General features: G+C 36.0%; 1 protein-coding gene across 2 annotated transcripts in view; it reads right to left on the bottom strand.

The window, feature by feature from the left end:
- Positions 1 to 22338, bottom strand: part of LOC127443491 (FERM, ARHGEF and pleckstrin domain-containing protein 1-like) — a 102868-nt gene that overhangs the window by 65155 nt on the left and 15375 nt on the right. The gene's annotated exons all lie outside the window — the stretch shown is intronic.

Below are 22338 nucleotides of genomic sequence, written 5' to 3'. Positions count from 1 at the left end.
AGCTTTAAAATCCCCAGTAACCATTTATTGAAATCGTACTGGAAAGAGCATTCAAATACATTATCCAAAATTTCTTCTTTTGTGTTCCACAGAAAAAAGAATGTCATATTGGTTTGGAACAAAAAGAAGGGGACTACATGATGACATAAATTTACCTTACCCCTAACCCCAAACTTTTCCCTATCTGTAAAATATGGTAGAAACAAGTGCTAATTGGTTCAGTCTGTGATTACAGTTTACATAACGAATTCCAATTTACGGAACCCAATTTAAGAATTCCAATTTGCAAATGGTAGAACTTGCGGGTTAAAAGTCAAACCAACCCTTGAAAAGGAGGAACGCCAACATGCCACTAACACTTATATGGTTCTAGAGTCATATTAATCACTTTTATGATACTTATTTGGGTGTTTTTACATCCTTTTTGAAGCTTAAAAGCTCCTGTCGCCATTCTTTGAAATCACATTGGAAAAAGCATCCAGTAATCATCCAAAATTCTCCTTTTGCATTCCATGGAAAAAAGAAAGGCATATTGGTTTGGAATAACAAGAAGGTGACTGAAATGTCATGATGACAGAAATGTCATTTTTGGGTGAACTATCCCTTTAATAAGAGTGTGGTTCAAGCCACTAACCCCAATCCTAGCCTAACCCAGCACCTAACCCCAAACTTTTCCCTAGCTGAAAAATCGTATTGGTTGACAGAAACAACTACTACTTTATACAGTCTGTAATTACAGGTAGAAATACTAATTCCAATTTACAGAATCCAATTTAAGAATTCCAATTTGCAAATGGTAGAACTTGTGGGTTAAAATGTCAAACCAACCCTTGAACAGGGGGAATGCCAAAACACCACTAACACCGAGCAGTCTAACATATGGCAATGATTTACTTTGCTCATTAGTGTACCTGACTTCAAAGACAGGAACAGGTCCACCTGAAAAAGACGAGACTCCTCAAGGGGATAATAATCTTGGAAACCACCCAGACGTGAATATTAATAATCTCCCCGCTGGGTCGCATGCACACAGGTAGTCTAGCACACTGCATACATTTGTGCTTCCTCCAATAGCAACTCTGAGCCACTCGCTCATCAGACGACAGGATAAATCTCTTCAGTTTCCATAGGAACAGCTAAGTTGGGCATCTATGCAGCAGAGTGAGGGAGTAAGGCTTGGCAAATGAGAGTTGCATTTGTTTTAATATAGTGAAATTAATATGCAACACATTATGAATCTGTTAACTCCCAAATTAAAATGAACATGAAATAAAAATTGACTCACTGTACTGGTCTTAATATGCATAATTCATATGTACATGTTATTCAGAAGAAAAATAATATTAGGACAATTGACTCTGAAATGACATTCCTTTTCGTCTGATGTCACATAGGCTGTGCCAATAGCTATTTAGACTTTGTTTTGTTGGTAATTAGGGCTGCACAATTAATCGATTAAATAATCGAGATTACAATTACAACTGCCTCAGTTAACTTGTCATGAAAAGCATCAATTATAGCAGTTCATGTAGGTCTACTCATGTTGTGTCAAAATTGTTTGGTTTTATTTTTCATTTAATGCATGCTTTTGCAGCGGTTGAGTATTGTAACCAATCACAAGTCCTATGCTCGCCTCCATGTATAATTTATTCAAAATTTGAATAAGAGCTTTGTTTTTCATGCTGTTAAGAAAGCAAATGTGAAGTTGATCAATTAGGCTTCATTTACTGATAAAACAGCATTTGACTTGTTTTGGATGTGTAGCCTCCATAAGAAAATATGGCATGCAGTTGATCCACCCATAATAAGTATTTCAATGTCCATTGTATTAATCGAAATTGATCGCAATTACAATATCAAGGGTAATATTCGACAATTATGATTTTTTTCAAATTCGCGCAGCCCTGTTGGTAATGCAGCCTTTCTAAAATATTCCCAATAGTTAATGCAGTAATTTAATGTTGCCTTTAAGTTGGTCTGTGATAGTTACTCTGATAATTATCAGTGCATGATTTCCCAAATAGTTTTACACAAGGTTTGATTGTGACCTCTATACTGGTGGATTTCAAATGTCTCAATAATTCGCCATTCAAAAAAGGCCTCCGTGCCAACTTGTATAATTTTATATGGCCTTGGTGACTCCATACAGCATGCTTTCAATAGAGTTTCACAGCCCCCTATCCCACAGGTCACTTTATAAGGGCATATGGAATCTTTACAGACTTTAAGAAATGAGCTACAATTAATCTAATGGTGCCAAAGTGTAAGTAAGAAATAGAAAAACATTAAAAACTCAACATAAAACATTTTAACTCGATGATGTGTGACGAAAGCTAGAGAAACTAATGGCAAAATGGAAAGGAACATTTGGTTCACTGCAGGAAAACAATTGCAAGGCACAGCCTGAAGACAAGAAAAAATATAATCTAATAAAGTTGCTTTAGAGAACACATATGCCAAAATAAATCTAGGGAAGAAAGAAACTCAGTTCATTAAAGTCCTTACAAACTTTTGTGTTCTGTGGCTTTCAGTCCATGTCTGCTGGCTTTGAGGTCATCTATATGCTACTGTACTCCTAAAAGTTAACAAACGAAACGAAAGGCTATTAGCCATTTAAAAAAAGGAGACTTTGATGTGTCTCACCACAATTTGCCTTTCCAATAGGAAATATGTTAACACAGGAAAGAAAATTGTGTCCGTCAAACTATTTCATTGGGGTCTTTGAAATCTACATGAAACTCAATCGTGACCAATTTTACTTCTGCGATGTGTCGTGTTTCAAAGTAAAACTGGATATTCAATGATAAAAGAATAAAAACAAGGGTGGGACTTGATTGGATGGTGAAAAGTGGTCTCTATATGGAGGTGGGGAGGGCTTGGTGAGATCATCCAAAACAGAAAGTCATTTCAGAGTTACATTTGATTACAAAGACTAAGATTTTCTTTCTTCGTACTAACGTGTATTGTTAAATTGTGTACAATAAGACTAGGAACATGTTTTTAAAAAAGTAAATAAGCTCAATTTCAATTTGACAAAGGATGTTTCAAACTTCTGTTTGCTTCCTCTTTCCTCCAAATTATACTTCTTTACTCTAAAGTCTTTCGGAAAGAATGATAAAAAAACAAAGTTAATGTAACATCCAAACACAATCATGCACACTAGGGGAACAGATAACGCAAATACAGAAGGGATGCAATTTCCTGCAAATAAATCAAGAGATGCCAGTGAGGGAGTGGTGGACTTGACATGTATTCAGCTGTGGGCAGGAGATGACCAGTCTTGACCAGTTAAAGAGAGGTTTCAATGGGTAGGAAGAGATTTTTGTGGGTAGAATGCGTAGGACTCTTAAGGCCATATTTTTCCATTTAAAATATTCTTACATACGTGGTACAAGTAGATTTGCTTTAGGATTTTTCACTAAACCTTATGAGATAGAAAACTGCATAATTTATTATGTTCAAATATTTTCTCCAATCCTTCTTTAAGAGTTACCTATTAAGAAAACCTTTAGACTTGCATTTAAGGAGGGACCCGTGCCATATCCAGAGACCAGAATTAGAGGTCTAATATATATATATATATATATATATATATATATATATATATATATATATATATATATCGGTTTTGCCGATTAATCGGTGCTGATAGTTGCTTGACACAGATAGTCTGCTAGAGTACGAAAGACTAAAAACATTGAAATTCATATTTTGAAATAGAATATCAATATATCGATTTTTAGAACTATCAGCCAGTTAATCCGTTATCGGCATTCTAATTATCCTTATTGGTAAAATCCAATATCAGTCGATCTCTAATGAGAAAAGCATTGAGACTTGGTGATTCTCTCTTTTGACCAGTATGAAACCACCCAGAACACACTAGCAACCATCTTTCAAAGAACTATTTCATATATAAGTGTGTCCAGGAACTGGGCTGGTCTGGCCGTGGTGTTTAATAGGTCAGTTGATGTTTCCTGTGGAGTTTAATCAAAGATGAAAGAATGCAAGAGGAGTGGGTGTGACGCTGCACTCTGTCTGTTATGATTACTGCAGGAAAACACCAATTACTACTTCGTATTGTTCCTTCAACATCATGCTATGATCAGCAGTGCTCACAAACACCAATGCTTAAACCGCTTTTTAAGTGTACTTGTCATGATGTACACTGCTGTGTTTCCTATAAAGGAAGAAAATGTTCAGGAATGTTGAGTGACACTAGGCAGGTGCTGATATTAAAAATAAACGAAAGGATATTGCTAATAAGGGTTGCATCGGCTACAAACCCCACAATTGTTCTCTTGGAAATAAAAACATTTGCTCGATTGTGCTAATTAATGGTAATGGTAAATTCTATCAATATTTCACCATCCAAAAATAAAATAAAAAATGTTCATGGTAAGAAAACAGTTTTCACCATAGTTACTACAATTTGTGTTATTATTACAAAACATTTTTTCGATGACTTTGGGGCAATTAAATGCATAATAATAACGTTTCCACAGTAAAAATATGCATTGAACTAACAATAACTACACTAAATACAGTATTTTGGTAGTAAACTATGGTTACTGTGGTACATTTTTGTAATGGATGTTCATTTCTGCAGAAATTAATAAGAATCACATTGACAAGAGAATATGAAAATTCTGTGTGCTACTTAAGACTGGGTAAAAATATAGATTTTCCAATTAATCTTAATCTGAGCAATTCCAATATCGATTCTAAATATCCCAAGGTCATTTACTCATTTAAATGTATTAAATGTATGAATTTATTTGATATGTAAGCAAAATGGACATTATAACTGAAATATACCCAAATGAATCAAGATTTAATTAAATCTAATCAAAACCAAATCAAATCGAGAGCATGTGATTCAGAATTAAATCAAATCGGGAAATCTTTATCGATATCCAGCCCTAGCGATGTTGCCAAAAGATGGAAATTAGAGGTCAACCAATAGTGGATTTTCGATACATTGACTAAGGTGGTGGGAAAGGCCGATAACCAATTAATCGGCTGACAGATTTTAAAATCTATTTATATAATGTCAAAAAAAATGTGTGGAATAAAATCCCAGTTTTTTGTTCATCCCCTAATTCCAATAATAAGAAGAAAGAAAAAATGAAGAGTTGGTTATTTACATGGAACTTTTAAGTATAAACAAGCCTGAAACACACCGGTGACTCTTATTTTGAAATGATGAAAAACTATCGGCAACTATCGACACAGATTTTTGCAGATAACTGATAGTTCCAAAAAACAACTATTGGCACCGATTAATCCGTAAAACCGATATATTGGTCTACTTCTAATGGAAATACAAGAATCCACTGATGAATAATGAATTTAACATTGGCACTAATTAAATATTAATAGACGACTACTGTGCAGCGTACACAACCACTAAACAGTTACTATTGCGCAAAAAAAACAAAAAAAACAATATCTAATAAAAATCCTAAAAACAGCACATTCACACACACTCACCGGACACTTTATTAGGTACATCATGCAGATATGGGTCAGGATCTTCAGTTAATGTTCACATTAACCATCAGAATGGGAAAAAAAAAATTCTCAATGATTTAGACCGTGGCATGATTGTTGGTGCCAGATGGGCTGGTTTGAGTATTTCTGTAACTGCTGATCTCCTGGGATTTTCACACACAACAGTCTCAATTATACAGAGAATGGTATGAAAAACAAAAAACAACCAGTCAGTGGCAGTTCTGTGGACAAAAATGTCTTGTTGATGAGAGAGGTCAACGGAAAATGGCCAGACTGGTTCGAGTTGACAGAAAGGCTACAGTAACTCAGATAACCACTCTGTACAATTTTAGTGAGCAGAATAGCATCTCAGAATGCACGACACATCGAACCTCGAGGCAGATGGGTTACAACAACAGAAGACCATGATGGGTTCCACTTCTGTCAGCCAAGAACAGAAAACTGAGGCTGCGATAATAAAAAAGTCAGAATATCGTCCGATTTATCGGCCTCTGCGATAATTCGGTCGACCACTAGTATACACAAACTCTTCATCTGGTGAAAATAAAAAGCTATAAAAAGCTTCATTTGGTAAATATTTGCATATAGAGCATTGCAACTGAAGTCCCCAGTGTATTTCAGGCTTGTTTATAGTTAAAAGTCCAGCGTTATGCACAAAATCGAAATTTCAGGTTATTATTGGGATTTTGGTTGCACACCTGAACTGCTTTTGGGATTTTATTCAATTTGGACTCTTGTAGCATCAATGGCTGTGCCTGTCATAGTAAGGAAAGACTAAGAAATGTTTCATCAGTTTATACATTATAAATAAAAATTAAACTATTGGCCGATTAATCGGTTATTGGCCTTTTCCGTCACCTTGTTTATCGTTATCGGCAAAATCCACAATCGGTCTGCCTCGAATGTTAAACCAATAAAAACTAATGTTTGCTAGTTTGCCTGGTGGTGTGCGATTCAAAACCATCATACAATCCCAACCATTCATGAGGATTAAATTTAATCATAAATACATAAAGACTATTGAAGCATTCAAAGTCAACACTGGCCCTAGTGATCCCACTACCTGGAATACTGGTGGATTGGGGGGACAGGAAGCAGATGGGATTTTGTGATTAGTGTGTGGCAGCCGAGGCCTCAGGCTTCCCTTCCCTTCCCGAGATGATTAGTGAATTCATGGCACCGCTCTGCTGCATTATGCATCAAAGATTTACCCCAAAACTGGCTAATCGATGGATAAGCCATCGCTAAGCAGCATGTATTATGCTAGCCTTAGCATAATGAGATAGCAGGTTTGACATCTGTGAGATTCTGTCAATGGGGAAGGAAAAATTATCCAATAAGCTGGTTATGTGAACCGTAATAGTGCTACCTAGCTATTATGATTATCAGTGAGAGGCTAAAACTATTTAAACAAAACATTTCATATTTTCATGCAAAGCACTTGAGATTTAGAGATTTAGAGCATATGCACAGACAGATTGAGCTGTTGTGGTCATAGGGAGGATGTGAGTGATTTTTAATATCTCTTTCTTAAATAAGCATTTGATCAGCATTTGATCAGACTGACCAACAAGTCGCTTTTGCTGAAAAATGTTATAATTTCACTTTCATTGTTTGGAAAAAAGAGATGCAATGATTTTTTTATAACTGGGTGAACTATCCCTTTAAGATAGTTTACTGATGAGGTTCTACATTTTGATCAATTAACCACACAAGTACCTAACACCCATTCGGCTAGATACATCCTGAGTGAACTAAGTGAAAACCTATCTGCCCAGAGTCATTCTTTACACTGTCACAGCCCACCCGGCTTAGCTCGTGCATGAGTGCATACTCCACAGTCCAGAAACTATTTCCAGATATCTTCGCAAGAGGATTTAGAATGAGGTGGTGGACACATGCCATTTGGTCATGTCCCTTATCTATTTCCCCAAGGGGTCAATGCAGGCGACGCCAAACACAGTCTGCTCGCCCTTCGGGGGGTCACAGCGGGGGTCTAAGATGACTAATTCAGGTTTATCAGCCCTCATTCCCAACCCCCAAGCTGAACCACATTCAAAAAGGGCAAATGGGAGTGTGACGTGTTTCTTATCCATCTCAAGATCCTCAGGGTTGGTGTCACGGTTCTGGAAAGTAGAAAACCCTAGCAGCCACTCACAAGCACAAAAATACAGTAAAATCTTACTAGAATACGATTTAAACTTATGCTTTTCTAAATGTTAAAGAATCTAATACATAATTATTCCACAAAAACATTTTCTTGTGTACCTACACTCAAAGCCTCAGTTATTTAGTGTAGCTCAGTAAATTTCAACAGGATGTGACCGGTCACTGTGACCGTGTAACATCAGATGCACCTATGCACATTTTAATTATTTAGAGCGTATGATGCTGCCAGTACACTGGGTTTCTCTCAGAGGAACTGCTGTCTACATAAGCATAAACACACACACAGATGATCAGGTAAAAGGCCTGGCCAGATGCCATTACTGGAGAGTTGAAAAAGGCAAACAATATATGGGTAAGCATGCACACACACTGTCAAACATCTATGCAAAAAGTGTGTTTTCTAGTAAACACTGCATTCTATTTTATTGTACTAAGGCCGTGCTGATAAAACTGACACATCGTGATTATTTTCTCACTATATTGCATTGATACTTTAGATTAGAGTTAGATCGATATATCGGTATAACTGATTAATCAGTACAGATAGTTGCTTTTTGGAACTATCGGTTATCTGCAAAAACTCTCAGCCGATGTTGTTTTTTTTTATTCCTCATCAATAAACCTCATCTGGTGAACATATAGGCTATAAAAAGCTTCAGTTGTTAAATACCTGCATATAGCACATTTTAACGGATCCAAGTTTGTTTAAAGGTAAAAGTTCCACGTTATGCACCAAATCATACTTTTTCTGGTTGTTTTCTAGGATTGTGGTTGCACAATAAACTGCTTTTGGTATTTTATTTATTTTGGACTCTTGTAGCCTCAATGTCTGTGCTAATCATAGTAAGGACAGACTTAGAAATGTTTAATCATATTATAAATTGTTTACAAAAAATAATAATAAATGTTATTTATTTTTTTAAACTAATCGCCCGATTAATCGGTTATTGGCCTTTTCCACCACCTTCTGATCCTTGTATCTGCATTTTTATGTGCATTTCTTCAAATTCATTGGACCCGCCAGTGGGTCCAAGGCGGGGCGCTATAAGGCGAACAAAGTTTACACTTAAAACGTTGAAGTCCCTGTATATATAAGTCAGGCATGTGAGGTATCATTTAAAAGTTTAGAATCTGAACTTTTCAGAGATAACCATCACTCCAACATTTACGTTACATAAAATGACAAAATAAGGCCTCAAAAAATGTGCGGCGCAAATTAGCGCCCCCTATAGGTAATGGGGTAGAAATATTTATATGAAAATTAAAGTCTTTCACATAGCATTTAAATGGACAAGTAATTTATTAAATGAAAGCACTCATTCTCAGGAATGCGACTGTACAGTTTATTTTGTTGCCCTAATACCAGAGTTTGAAAACTTTTCAAAAGAATCGCAAAAGTGAAATATGATATTTGTAAGACATCAAATACAAACGTCTCATTTATGCGCTGATCAATGCTGCTGTAAACCCCAAATACCTAAAAACTTTGTATCTGCTTTTACGTTTCACTTATCTGTGATTTTGCTTGGCTGAATAATCCAATGTTATATCTTAGATGTCCAGAACAAAATATGCCATCCAGCAGGAAAAGCATGCAAAACAAATTATCAGAAAAATATATTTTCGACTATTGATGATAAAAAGTTATATCATCGCAAAGGGGAGGATCTCAGCTTAGATTGAGCTTCTAGTCCACTCAGAGGCCGAGATATTCAATGAAATAATGAAGGTGGTGCTTGAACTGAAAATTAGACTGAATGTCTATGGACGAGCACATCTTTCACAATCCAATTATGATGATACATCATTCATGCATGTAAACAATGCCTATTTTTTGGAATTGTGACATTTTCATAACGATTAAGCAAATTTTCCCACAAATTCTCAAAAAAAAAAAGTTTGTTACTGTATTAATGAGAATCATCGTATCAGAATAAATGATTTAACTTTTATTAAAATCAGCTTGAATTAAATTCAGTGCTATCATAATGTAGGCCTATAATTACAATTGTACTTTACAAATTAAATACTATTACATTTTAATTGAATAAATTTAATGCAATTACATTTATTTAAATTAAACAATAATAATAATAATAATAAAATCATACAATATATATTTTTTCACATTACAGTAATACGAATTTGAAAGGTAAATTGGCCCTAACATTATGCTTAATTTTCTTCTAGCGAAAATATACTTTGAATAGTGACATATATATATTATGATATCATATCATGAGGTATTCAGCAACACCCAATAGGCCATCAATTAAATAATACATTTAACATTGAATGGATTCACATTTAATTTTTAAAAACATTCATAATGTAATTTTAACATTCAGCAAGACATTTTAGAAATGTACTGCAGATGAGCAAACGTTCTAAAAAATCTGGCAAATTGAACTGACGTCTTGGTGACAGGCATTATGTTTGATTTCTGTACTTCTGTGTACGTTTAATTTGTCATCATTTAATTGTATATATCGGCCATTGACCATCCATCTGACTAGATACTGGCATCGATCATTAAAAAAAAGCTGTTTTTAGTATGAAAACTAGACCTCTAGAGTTACTGAAAGTAAAAGTTTCAAGAGAAAATATCTACAAAGCCAAAAATGTCCATGGCAAATTCATAAAGCCCAAAAGCACACGGTGAATGGAAAAAGACCACAACACTGGCAGACCATGAAATTCTCTCAGTTGTACTGCAGACACAACAGTGAGGTTATTCTTTGAATAAAAATGAATTCTTCTGAATAAGAAATAAATGTTGACAAAAGACCAAACCCACAGTGAAGCTCCAGAGCTCCTGAACAGACGCTTGCTCCAAAAACTCAAATGGAAATCAGTGAAGTAAAACATATGCTTCGCTCTGTGCACGTACATAATGTTGGCACGGCAACATGTTCAGATAGCATGATAATGTGGATATGCAAACAGCCAAGAACTAATTTGGAATGAACAACGTGAGCCGAAGTCCTTGACAGTGTTGTGTGTAAGCAGTAATTCCTCTATGGGCCGTGTCTCTTCCTGTTGGACGGTCACAATCTGTGGATGAGAGCTGGTTCCATCCTCATAGGGAATCTTCACGTAAACATGCAGCTTATACTAATCACCAACTTTGTTTAAATATTCCTTGATATGTTGATTCTAGATTGTTATTCACACAACATAGTCTTTTCTTGGTGAGATTCACCTATCACATTGAACCTCTAAATCAAAATATATAAACCTATAATATTATATTTTGCATAAAATTAAGCCTATGTTTAGGAACAAAGTTTTTTGACATTTTCATAATGATTAAGCAAGTTTCCTCACAAATTCTAGCAGTTAGAACCATCATATCAGGATAAATGACATTTGTTTTTATTTAAATCAGAATTTAAATTAAATTAGTACTATCATGATGTAGGCTTATACTTTGTACTTTACAAATAATATACAATTTAATCGTAATTTAATTAAAACGATTTTTAATACATTTACTACAAATTTTCAATTTAAATGCAATATTTATATTTAATATTTGAATATAATAATTAATATTTAATTTAATAATATACAGTATTTTCACATTGTCATTAGAGGTAGACCGATATATCGGTTTTACCGATTAATCTGTGCTGATAGTAGCTTTTTGGAACTATTGGTTATTGGCAAAAATCTATGCCTATGGTTTTTTTTATTCATCATTTTTTTTTTCTCAAAAATAAACCATACCTGGTGAAATAAATATATATAATATACTAACACACTGTATATATAAATATATCTCCACCACTTTAGTTATCGGTATCTGCAAAATCCACTATCGGTCGACCTCTAATTTTCATCACAATAATGTCCCAGTGTAATGCAAACTTTACTTTCTAATAGCCCTACAAATATGCTTCATTTTCTTCATGCAAAATATACATTGGCAGATAGTACAATTACGATTTTAATTGTGATTTTAGCAAATGTTTTTCCTTACATTAAAAAAATGCATTTCAGTGGTCAAAAATGCATTACAGGAGAGGAAAAAGGTTTTATTTGCATAATGATAGATGTCAGTGTGCAAAAGATGTGCATCAGTGTGGCAGACTATCACAGAATTCAGAGTATAAAAAATAAATGAAATTGCACATGCTCAGCATTTCTTTTCTTTTAATTACGGATCGAAATCCAATGTACTGTACGCAGAAATATTTGAATGTCTTTCATGTTATTTAAAATACAGACCATACAAATACTACTTTTTATTCTAAATGATACTCTTGCATAGCAAAGAAAACCACAGACTCCAAGCATCAAAAAACACCCAAACATTTTGACACACCCTTCATTATATGAATACTTTGCATTTTCAGTCTTTTTGACAAACCTAAATGTTAGCTAGAAAATATACAACAACACAAATCCAAATGTGCAACTGGCAAAATATTGTATATCAGCAATAATGAACTCCAGTAGTTAAGACAACGTCAAACAAAATCAGGTTTAAGTCGATATAATTATACAACTTTAATGCAAAACTAGCTATGCACGCAGACTGAATGTTTAGGTCTATGAATCATCCGTTTTCTGCATGACTGTAATTTTTTGTTCACCCTCATTAAACCAATTTAGACAATAAGCAGTTGCTGTGCGGTGGGCTTGTAAATGCCCCAAAAAAAGCACAAAAATAGACAATTAAATGAGAGCAATTCAATAACGAAGGTTAAAACTATCATAAATGGCTGAGAAAAATTGGTAGTACCAAAGTACCATGTCCAAAAAAACATGGAATTATTACAATGGATCCACAAAACAAATTTAAAAAACATTTAAACATTTAGAAATTAGCTGCCTATTTTACTCTGGGTTAATCTGCATTCAGATTGTAGATTTACAAGACAATTCTGATAATACAGGAAGTCGCATGTTGTTTCTGAGAGTTCTGGTACCCAAGGATCGTCCACATTATGCTGACTCACCCACAAGCGCTATCTCCTATCAGACATTTTTGCATCAGCTCCAGTGTGTTTACCTTCCCCTGTGGCGTGACCGGAAGTGCGTTGCGTCAGCAGCATGAAGACCCGGTTCCGGTCCCGCATTGAAACCAGGACATTATAGCATCTGCATAATCTGTGACGATTGGTAGTTGCATTTTTCCATCTACCATTACAGTTTAACTCCACTGAATGTTAGGTTTAGGTTTTTTTTTTTTTTTTTAAACAGTTTATAAAATATGCATTCCTCTTCAATGTATTACAGATTGTACAGCTGAAAAAACTCGAATTTACAACTCGGTTTTGGCGCCCCTCTGTGGACATTTCACCTGGAAAATGGGGCTCATGTGCCCATACGCCTAACAACACCTACCACTTAGTCCACTGGGGGCAGTGTTTCGCAATTCGGTAAGCGAAGACCGATTTCAGCTAAAGAAAAGTCAACCTCCTGTTTCCGATTTCACTGTGCGATCAGTCTGAAATAACTGTCTTTTATTTCGCTTTGTTTTAAACTTTCTCTCTTTTTAAATCCTTTTTTTCAAACTTTCTCTTTCTTTCAACCATCTTTCACACTTTCTAAACTTTTCAATTAAACAGTCTTTGAAAACTCTCTTTCGTTTAAGTTTCTTATTTAAACTTTATTGATACAAAGACAATAATATCTTGATTTTTTTGATAGATATTGCGATTGAAGGCAAATTATCATTAGAGGCAGACCGATATATCGGTTATACCGATTAATCAGTGCCGATAGTTGCTTTTTGGAATGGTTATCTGCAAAATTTGTATTCCTTATAAATAAACCTCAACTAGTGAAATTATATAGATAACTCTAATTTGTTAAACAATTACATCTACAGCACTGTAATGAAATCTCACTTTTAAAATAAAAGTCCCCAGTGTATTTTAGGATTGTTTATAGTTAAAAGTCCCACATTATGCACCAAAAATCTTAATTTTCTGGTTATTATTAGAATTTAGTTGAACAATAAACTGCTTTTTGTGCCCAGTATTGTAAGGAAAGTCTAAGAACACCTTGATCATTCTATAAATCTATTTTTAAAAAAACTATTGGCCGATTAATCAGTTAACTGCCTTTTCCAACACCTTAGTTATCGGTTTCTGCAAAGTCCACTATCGGTCGACCTCTAATTGTCATGACAATATTGTCCCAGTGTAATGCAATCTTAATAGCCCTAAAAATATGCTTCATTTTCTTCATGCAAAATATACATTGGCAGATAGTACAATTACGATTTTAATTGTGATTTTTGCAAATTTCCTTATATTCAAAAAATGAATTTCAGGAGAGGAAAAAGGTTTTATTTGCATAAATGATAGATGTCAGTGTGCAAAAGATGTGCATCAGTGTGGCAGACTATCACAGAATTCTGAGTATAAAAAAATAAATGAAATTGCACATGCTCATATCGTGATTATTTTATATTATACACATACACACACATACAGGTGCATCTCAATAAATTAGAATGTCGTGGAAAAGTACATTTATTTCAGTAATTCAACTCAAATTGTGAAACTCGTGTATTAAATAAATTCAATGCACACAGACTGAAGTAGTTTAAGTCTTTGGTTCTTTTAATTGTGATGATTTTGGCTCACATTTAACAAAAACCCACCAATTCACTATCTCAAAAAATTAGAATATGGTGGCATGCCAATCAGCTAATCAACTCAAAACACCTGCAAAGGTTTCCTGAGCCTTCAAAATGGTCTCTCAGTTTGGTTCACTAGGCTACACAATCATGGGGAAGACTGCTGATCTGACAGTTGTCCAGAAGACAATCATTGACACCCTTCACAAGGAGGGTAAGCCACAAACATTCATTGCCAAAGAAGCTGGCTGTTCAAAGAGTGCTGTATCCAAGCATGTTAACAGAAAGTTGAGTGGAAGGAAAAGGTGTGGAAGAAAAAGATGCACAACCAAACGAGAGAACCGCAGCCTTATGATTGTCAAGCAAAATCGATTCAAGAATTTGGGTGAACTTCACAAGGAATGGACTGAGGCTGGGGTCAAGGCATCAAGAGCCACCACACACAGACATGTCAAGGAATTTGGCTACAGTTGTCGTATTCCTCTTGTTAAGCCACTCCTGAACCACAGACAACGTCAGAGGCGTCTTACCTGGGCTAAGGAGAAGAAGAACTGGACTGTTGCCCAGTGTTCCAAAGTCCTCTTTTCAGATGAGAGCAAGTTTTGTATTTCATTTGGAAACCAAGGTCCTAGAGTCTGGAGGAAGGGTGGAGAAGCTCATAGCCCAAGTTGCTTGAAGTCCAGTGTTAAGTTTCCACAGTCTGTGATGATTTGGGGTCCAATGTCATCTGCTGGTGTTGGTCCATTGTGTTTTTTGAAAACCAAAGTCACTGAACCCATTTACCAAGAAATTTTGGAGCACTTCATGCTTCCTTCTGCTGACCAGCTTTTTAAAGATGCTGATTTCATTTTCCAGCAGGATTTGGCACCTGCCCACACTGCCAAAAGCACCAAAAGTTGGTTAAATGACCATGGTGTTGGTGTGCTTGACTGGCCAGCAAACTCACCAGACCTGAACCCCATAGAGAATCTTAAGAGGAAAATGAGAAACAAGAGACCAAAAAATGCAGATGAGCTGAAGGCCACTGTCAAAGAAACCTGGGCTTCCATACCACCTCAGCAGTGCCACAAACTGACCACCTCCATGCCACGCCGAATTGAGGCAGTAATTAAAGCAAAAGGAGCCCCTACCAAGTATTGAGTACATATACAGTAAATGAACATACTTTCCAGAAGGCCAACAATTCACTAAAAATGTTTTTTTTATTGGTCTTATGATGTATTCTAATTTTTTGAGATAGTGATTTGGTGGGTTTTTGTTAAATGTGAGCCAAAATCATCACAATTAAAAGAACCAAAGACTTAAACTACTTCAGTCTGTGTGCACTGAATTTATTTAATACACGAGTTTCACAATTTGAGTTGAATTACTGAAATAAATGAACTTTTCCACAATATTCTAATTTATTGAGATGCACCTGTATATATATATATATATATATATATATATATATATATATATATATATATATATATATATATATATATATATATAGTTGAAGTCAGAAGTTTACATATACCTTAGCCAAATACATTTGAACTCAGTTTTTCACAATTCCTGACATTTAATCAGAGAAAACATTCCCTGTCTTAGGTCAGTTAGGATCACTACTTTATTTTAAGTCAATAAAATGAAATGTCAGAATAACAGTAGAGAGAATGATTTATTTCAGCTTTTATTTCTTTCATCACATTCCCAGTGGGTGAGAAGTTTGCATACACTTTGTTAGTATTTGGTAGCATTGCCTTTAAATTGTTTAACTTCAGTCAAATGTTTTGGGGAGCCTTCCACAAGCTTCTCACAATAAGTTACTGGAATTTTGTCCCATTCCTCCAGACAGAACTGGTGTAACTGAGTCAGGTTTGTAGGCCACAAATTTTCTATCGGATTAAGGTCAGGGCTTTATGATGGCTACTCCAATACCTTGACTTTGTTGTCCTTAAGCCATTTTGCCACAACTTTGGAGGTATGCTTGGGGTCATTGTGCATTTGGAAGACCCATTTCGACTGAGCTTTAACTTCCTGGCTGATGTCTTGAAATGTTGCTTCAATATATCCACATAATTTTCCTTCCTCATGATGCCATCTATTTTGTGAAGTGCACCAGTCCCTCCTGCAGCAAAGCACCCCCACAACATGATGCTGCCACCCCCATGTTTCACGTTTGGGATGGTGTTCTTCGGCTTGCAAGCCTCACCCTTTTCCTCCAAACATAACGATTGGTATAGCCAAACTGTTACATTTTTGTTTCATTAGACCAGAGGACATTTCTCCAAAAATTACGATATTTCTGTCTACTGGAAACACTCTAGTCCCAAAGGAAATGAGCTTTTTCCCAACCCAGAATGCTCCTGTCAGTGTGACTACAGATGTTCAGACAACAACACAGATTAAACATCAAAAACTTCAAACCCTCTTTATCTTAATGATTCTGGTAGCTGTCTATTCCAACTGCTGATCTATGCATGTTCAACGTCAGTTCACAGACATGAGAAGATAAGATAAAGTCTTTCACTTGATCACAATCGCAGCAGTCTAGTTCAATTCTGAAGCCTCTATTTTTCCCAAGAAGACAAACAAACACTGTTGTAAACACACAGTGTTTTCAGAAGAACTGAAATACCTGAGGTAGTGGCAAATTCATGTTTAGTTTTCAACTAAAGTTAACAAAAATATGGTGTTCCCATGCAACGTTTCTGAGAGTGAAACAGAATATTCAACAAGAAAAAAAAAATATAGGGTGGGACTTGATTTTATCTGTCAGAAATTGTTTGGATGGTGAAAACTGGTCTTTATATGACAGGCGGTTGGATGTCCCTGGGTAGAAACACAACAACAGATAAATACAACTGCTAGTCAAGCTATTTCATGGCGTCTTTAAAAGAAGGATTTCATAATACACAAAAAAGACCCTCACGTATACACACAGAAAGCATATGATCCATATTTATGAATTTACACCTCTCGCCTTCAGGGGAAAGATAAGGTCTTTCATCTATTTTTTTATCCATTTCATTATTTATTCTTGCGAAAAGAGCAACCGCCGTATTGCAGGTGATTTAGCGTTAAATTTGGCACAGATTGTCAGATTGAGTTTAGAGAGATCTGGATGGAGTGGAGTGATATATTCCAAACCTCAGTTGAAAAGCAGCATTTTTCCTGGGAAAAGGAAGAGAAGATTTTTATTCTCCTCTATGTGAACACACTTCCAACCAAAGAGATTCAGTTTAGTGGCTGGCAGCGTTTTTTATTGGCTTATTCATATGGAGAGCAAAGTAACAAAATGGTAAATATTATCGATTATTACACGGCTTTCTGGAAAACTCAAGTTTGGATGTACGGTTGTTATTCAGAATATAATTGTTATTTCATTCATATTAAAGGTGCAGTATGTAAGATTCATAAACCCTTGTTATTAATGATACCTGTGGCCACTAAGTGAACTGCAGCAGCTACCTGTTGCTCGCGCTCGTGCACACACTCCATTGGGACGAGAGCGAGCATAGACCAAAACAATGACGTAACGTGCAAAGAGACTGAACGCGATTCACCGGCATCATGCTGACAGATGAGGTAGCATAATTAAAATGACACAGTTATGATTGTTTTACTACAAACTTGAGACTAAACTAAAACTACTTATCAGCTAATATAGCATACTGATACACACATACAGCTACATACTACCGAACTATACCAGACAGTTTACTGTTGCACTGCACTGTTATGTTGCACTATTGTATGTTTTGTATGTCACATGTTCTACTACGATCAAGAAACCAACGTATTTGCTTAAATTTATCCTGTATACCTGACTTTTAGTATAAAGAGAAGATCGTTGAAATTATTTGAAAGTTATGAAGCAAGGTAGCTTGCAATTCATCAGCGTTAGCAGGCAAGATCAAGTTAGCTAAAATTACACAGATCAATCCTTATGGCACTATATTTCAGATGCTTTGCAGTTATGTAAGCTTACCTGTTCAATAAGAAGAACGCCAATTCAGGGTCGGTTGTTCACTCTAGTTTTCGCTCGAACACGATCACGTTCCCGCTTAGCCAGACGGGGTTCAGTAGATTAATGTTTTTTTGGCTTACTCTGAGTTTGTGTTGGAGTCAGTTTTGTGCTGGGAACTGGACGTTTGCTGGATTTCATCTCTAAGATAACGTTACCTAGTGTTGAAGTTTGTTGACATTGTTGAATAGCGGAAGAGAAGCAATTACTGTCTGAGGCAAGTCTCTCGGGAGCGCGCATAAAAGTCACATCCTTTGGATTTTCCCGGCAAAAGCGACCCGCTCCCTTCGCATGAAAATCAGTCTACAGGCTTTAATAGGCAACCTAGAAAGTCCGGGAAGGGCTCATTTTTTAAGTTGCGTTACAAGCCGTTCACACATTGGCAAAAAAAGGGCGAATATTACATGAAAAATTTTACATACTGCACCTTTAAGTAAGTCATCTTTCCTACTTCTCGTATCAGTCTGTGATTTCTACAAGTAAGCTAATGAAATACTTTCAACTCAAATCAATGATTAATGTCTATTTATTTATTTATTTGGCAAGTCGGATAATGAGCAGTCAGATGGTCATTTTTGCAATATAAACATTAAGATCTTTAACACATATGGTGGAATTCAGCTGTCTCAGGAGTCTCTGCAGTCTCTGTCTTCTCACATAATAACATAGTTTCAAAGCAAATCAATATTTCATGTCAATTTATTTATTTGGCAAGCAGTCATGTAATAAGCGGGATAACGATTAGTTAGATGGCCATTTTTGCAATATAAACTTTAAGAACTTTAACACAAACTGGAAGCTGAATTCAGCCATTTCTGGAGACTCTGCAATTTCTCTCTTCTCACATAATAAAACATTTTTTTATTCAAAATCAACATTGTTCATTTATTTATTTATTTTTAAAGTAGTCGTGTAATAAGCAGGATAATGAGCAGTCAGACGGTCAAAACTTTGACGCAAAGCGGAGGTGGAATTCAGCTGTTTCAGGAGATTCTGCAGTCTCTTTCTTCTCATATAATAATTTCAAAGCAAATCGATATTTTTATATCCATTTATTTATTTATTTATTTATTTGCCAAGTAGTCGTGTAATAAGCCAGATAATGAGCAGTCAGATGGTCATTTTCGCAATATAAACATCAACAGAATTTAAACGCAAACCAGGTGGAATTCAGAATTCTTATAGGATTCATATTCAACTGTAGGTTATAACAAAATGGCACAATCATAAAACATGGCAACAAAGAAAAAAATGAAATGACCCCTGTTCAAAAGTCTGCATACCCTTAGTTCTTAATACTGTGTATTTCCCCCTTTAGCATCAATGACAGCATGCAGTCTTTTGTAATAGTTGTCTATGAGGCCCCAAATTCTTGCAGGTGGTATAGCTGCCCATTCGTCTTGGCAAAATGCCTCCAGGTCATGCAAAGTCTTTGGTCGTCTTGCATGAACCACACGTTTGAGATCTCCGCAGAGTGGCTTGATGATATTAATGTCAGGAGACTGTGATGGCCACTCCAGAACCTTCACCTTTTTCTGCTGTAACCACTGGTGGGTCAACTTGGCCTTGTGCTTAGGGTCATTGTTATGCTGGAAAGTCCAAGAGCGTCCCATGTGCAGCTTTCGTGCAGAAGAATGCAAATTGTTTGCCAGTATTTTCTGATAACATGCTGCATTCATCTTGCTATCAATTTTCACAAGATTCCCCGTGCCTTTAGAGCTCACACACCCCCAAAACATCAGTGAGCCACCACCATGCTTCACAGTGGGATGGTATTCTTTTCACTATAGCGCTTGTTGACCCCTCTCCAAATTTAGCACTTATGGTTGTGAACATAAAGCTCTATTTTGGTCTCCTCACTCCAAATTACAGTGTGCCAGAAGCTGTGAGGCGTGTCAAGGTGTTGTCGGGCATATTGTAACCAGGCTTTTTTGTGGCATTGGCGCAGTAAAGGCTTCTTTCTGGCAACTCGACCATGCAGCTCATTTTTGTTAAAGTATCGTCATATTGTGCTCCTTGAAACAACCTCACCATCTTTTTCCAGAGCAGCCTGTATTTCTCCTGAGGTTACCTGTGGGTTTTTCTTTGTATCCCAAACAATTCTTCTGGCAGTTGTGGCTGAAATTTTTCTTGGTCTACCTGACCTTGGCTTGGTATCAAGAGATCCCCAAATTCTCCACTTCTTAATAAATGATTGAACAGTACTAACTGGCATTTTCAAGGCTTTGGATATCTTTTTATATCCTTTTCCATCTTTGTAAAGTTCCATTACCTTGTTACGCAGGTCTTTTGACAGTTCTTTTCTGCTCTCCATGGCTCAGTATCTAGCCTGCTCAGTGCATCCACATGAGAGCTAACAAACTCATTGACTATTTATACACAGACACTAATTGCAATTTAAAAAGCCACAGGTGTGGGAAATTAACCTTTAATTGCCATTTAAACCCGTGTGTGTCACCTTGTGTGTCTGTAACAAGGTCAAACATTCAAGGGTATGTAAACTTTTGATCAGGGCCATTTGGGTGATTTCTGTTATCATAATGATTTAAAAAGGAGCCAAACAACTATGTGATGATAAATGGCTTCATATGATCACTATCCTTAAATAAAAGTTTTTTTGCATGATCAGTCATATTTTCTAAATCAATGCCAAAATTTCACAATTTCTGCCAGGGTGTGCAAACTTTTGAGCACAACTGTATATATTTTTCTTTTATTTTTTGTCATTGTGCATTTCTATATTCTATTCGCTTCGTTATTTTTATTCTATATTTTATTTATCTCTGTCTTGTTGTTGTATTGTTTGTGTACTGGAAGCTTCTGTCACCAAGACAAATTCCTTGTATGTGTAAGCATACTTGGCAATAAAGCTCATTCTGATTTTTACATTAAAAACGTCTACAACTGCGTCGGGTGGTTACTGACTCAACAACCAGCCCTCGGGCTTCACCAGAGTGCAGGGTGTGCCCTTGACGGCCTGTATACATTTCACAAACTCACAGAAAAGACTGATGTAACAGAAAAGAGCAGCTCCCTCACGCCGTCCATATGTTGCCTGGTTTTCTAAAACAAGGCCTTCGGATAGTGTCAAATTAGCTTCTCGAGTGCATGATAGATCATTCAGACGAGCTCTTACAAAAGAGCATGTACGCAGAGGGTTTTTTTCAGTTACCCAACATGCCTGAGGAGCTTATGTCTCCTTTGGTGGCAATCAATGAGGGCATTTTCTCATTAGTGAACAAGGCTGAGGCTTTTCAACATCATTATTATTCTCAAGGGAACTAAAGTGATGAAAAGAGAGGGTAAAGCTAACACAAAAGAGTCTAAACCTGAGGGGACAGAAGCAGAAGCTTTAGTATATACTTCCTGGATTCTAAATGTAACACTAGAACACTACTTACTGCATACTGTGCAGTATATACTACAGTTCCTATTGTTTTTAAATATTAAGTAAAACAGTATGGATTATGCAATGATATGCTACATTGTTGTCACTTGATCTCACTAGGTTATATCGCTTTTTTGTAACAAATATAAATAAATTAACTCAAATAATGAAAATAAAGTCAAGAAAGAGATGTTAAAATCATGGTTGCTTTCAGTTCACTCATTAAATGGAAGATCATGTCAAGCATATTGTATTGTGGGGTACAGTATTCTGCACAATATGCTCTGTTATATACTGCACATTTTGGCAAATGTACTAGGAGGTCCAGGTATTCTTTGGATACAGGAAACTTGTATACTTTGCATAATATACATACTGCCAAAATAGTAGGCTATTAGTAGTATGGTAGTGTGCCATTTCGAACAATCCCATGATTTCTAAAACAAAAAACCTCTCAAACAAATCCATACTAAACAACAACAACAACAAACAACATTTAAAAGCAAACAAATCCCATATTTCTTAAAAATAAAACAGAACCGGGGGCCTGGGTAGCTAAGCGAGTATTGACGCTGACTACCACCCCTGGAGTCATGAGTTCGAATCCAGGGTGTGCTGAGTGACTCCAGCCAGGTCTCCTAAGCAACCAAATTGGCCCGG

Source organism: Myxocyprinus asiaticus, chromosome 7 (genome assembly GCF_019703515.2).
Source record: "Myxocyprinus asiaticus isolate MX2 ecotype Aquarium Trade chromosome 7, UBuf_Myxa_2, whole genome shotgun sequence".
Taxonomy (NCBI): Eukaryota; Metazoa; Chordata; class Actinopteri; order Cypriniformes; family Catostomidae; genus Myxocyprinus; species Myxocyprinus asiaticus.
Note: the sequence above shows the minus strand (reverse complement) of the source record. Positions and strands in the feature narration are given on the sequence as shown.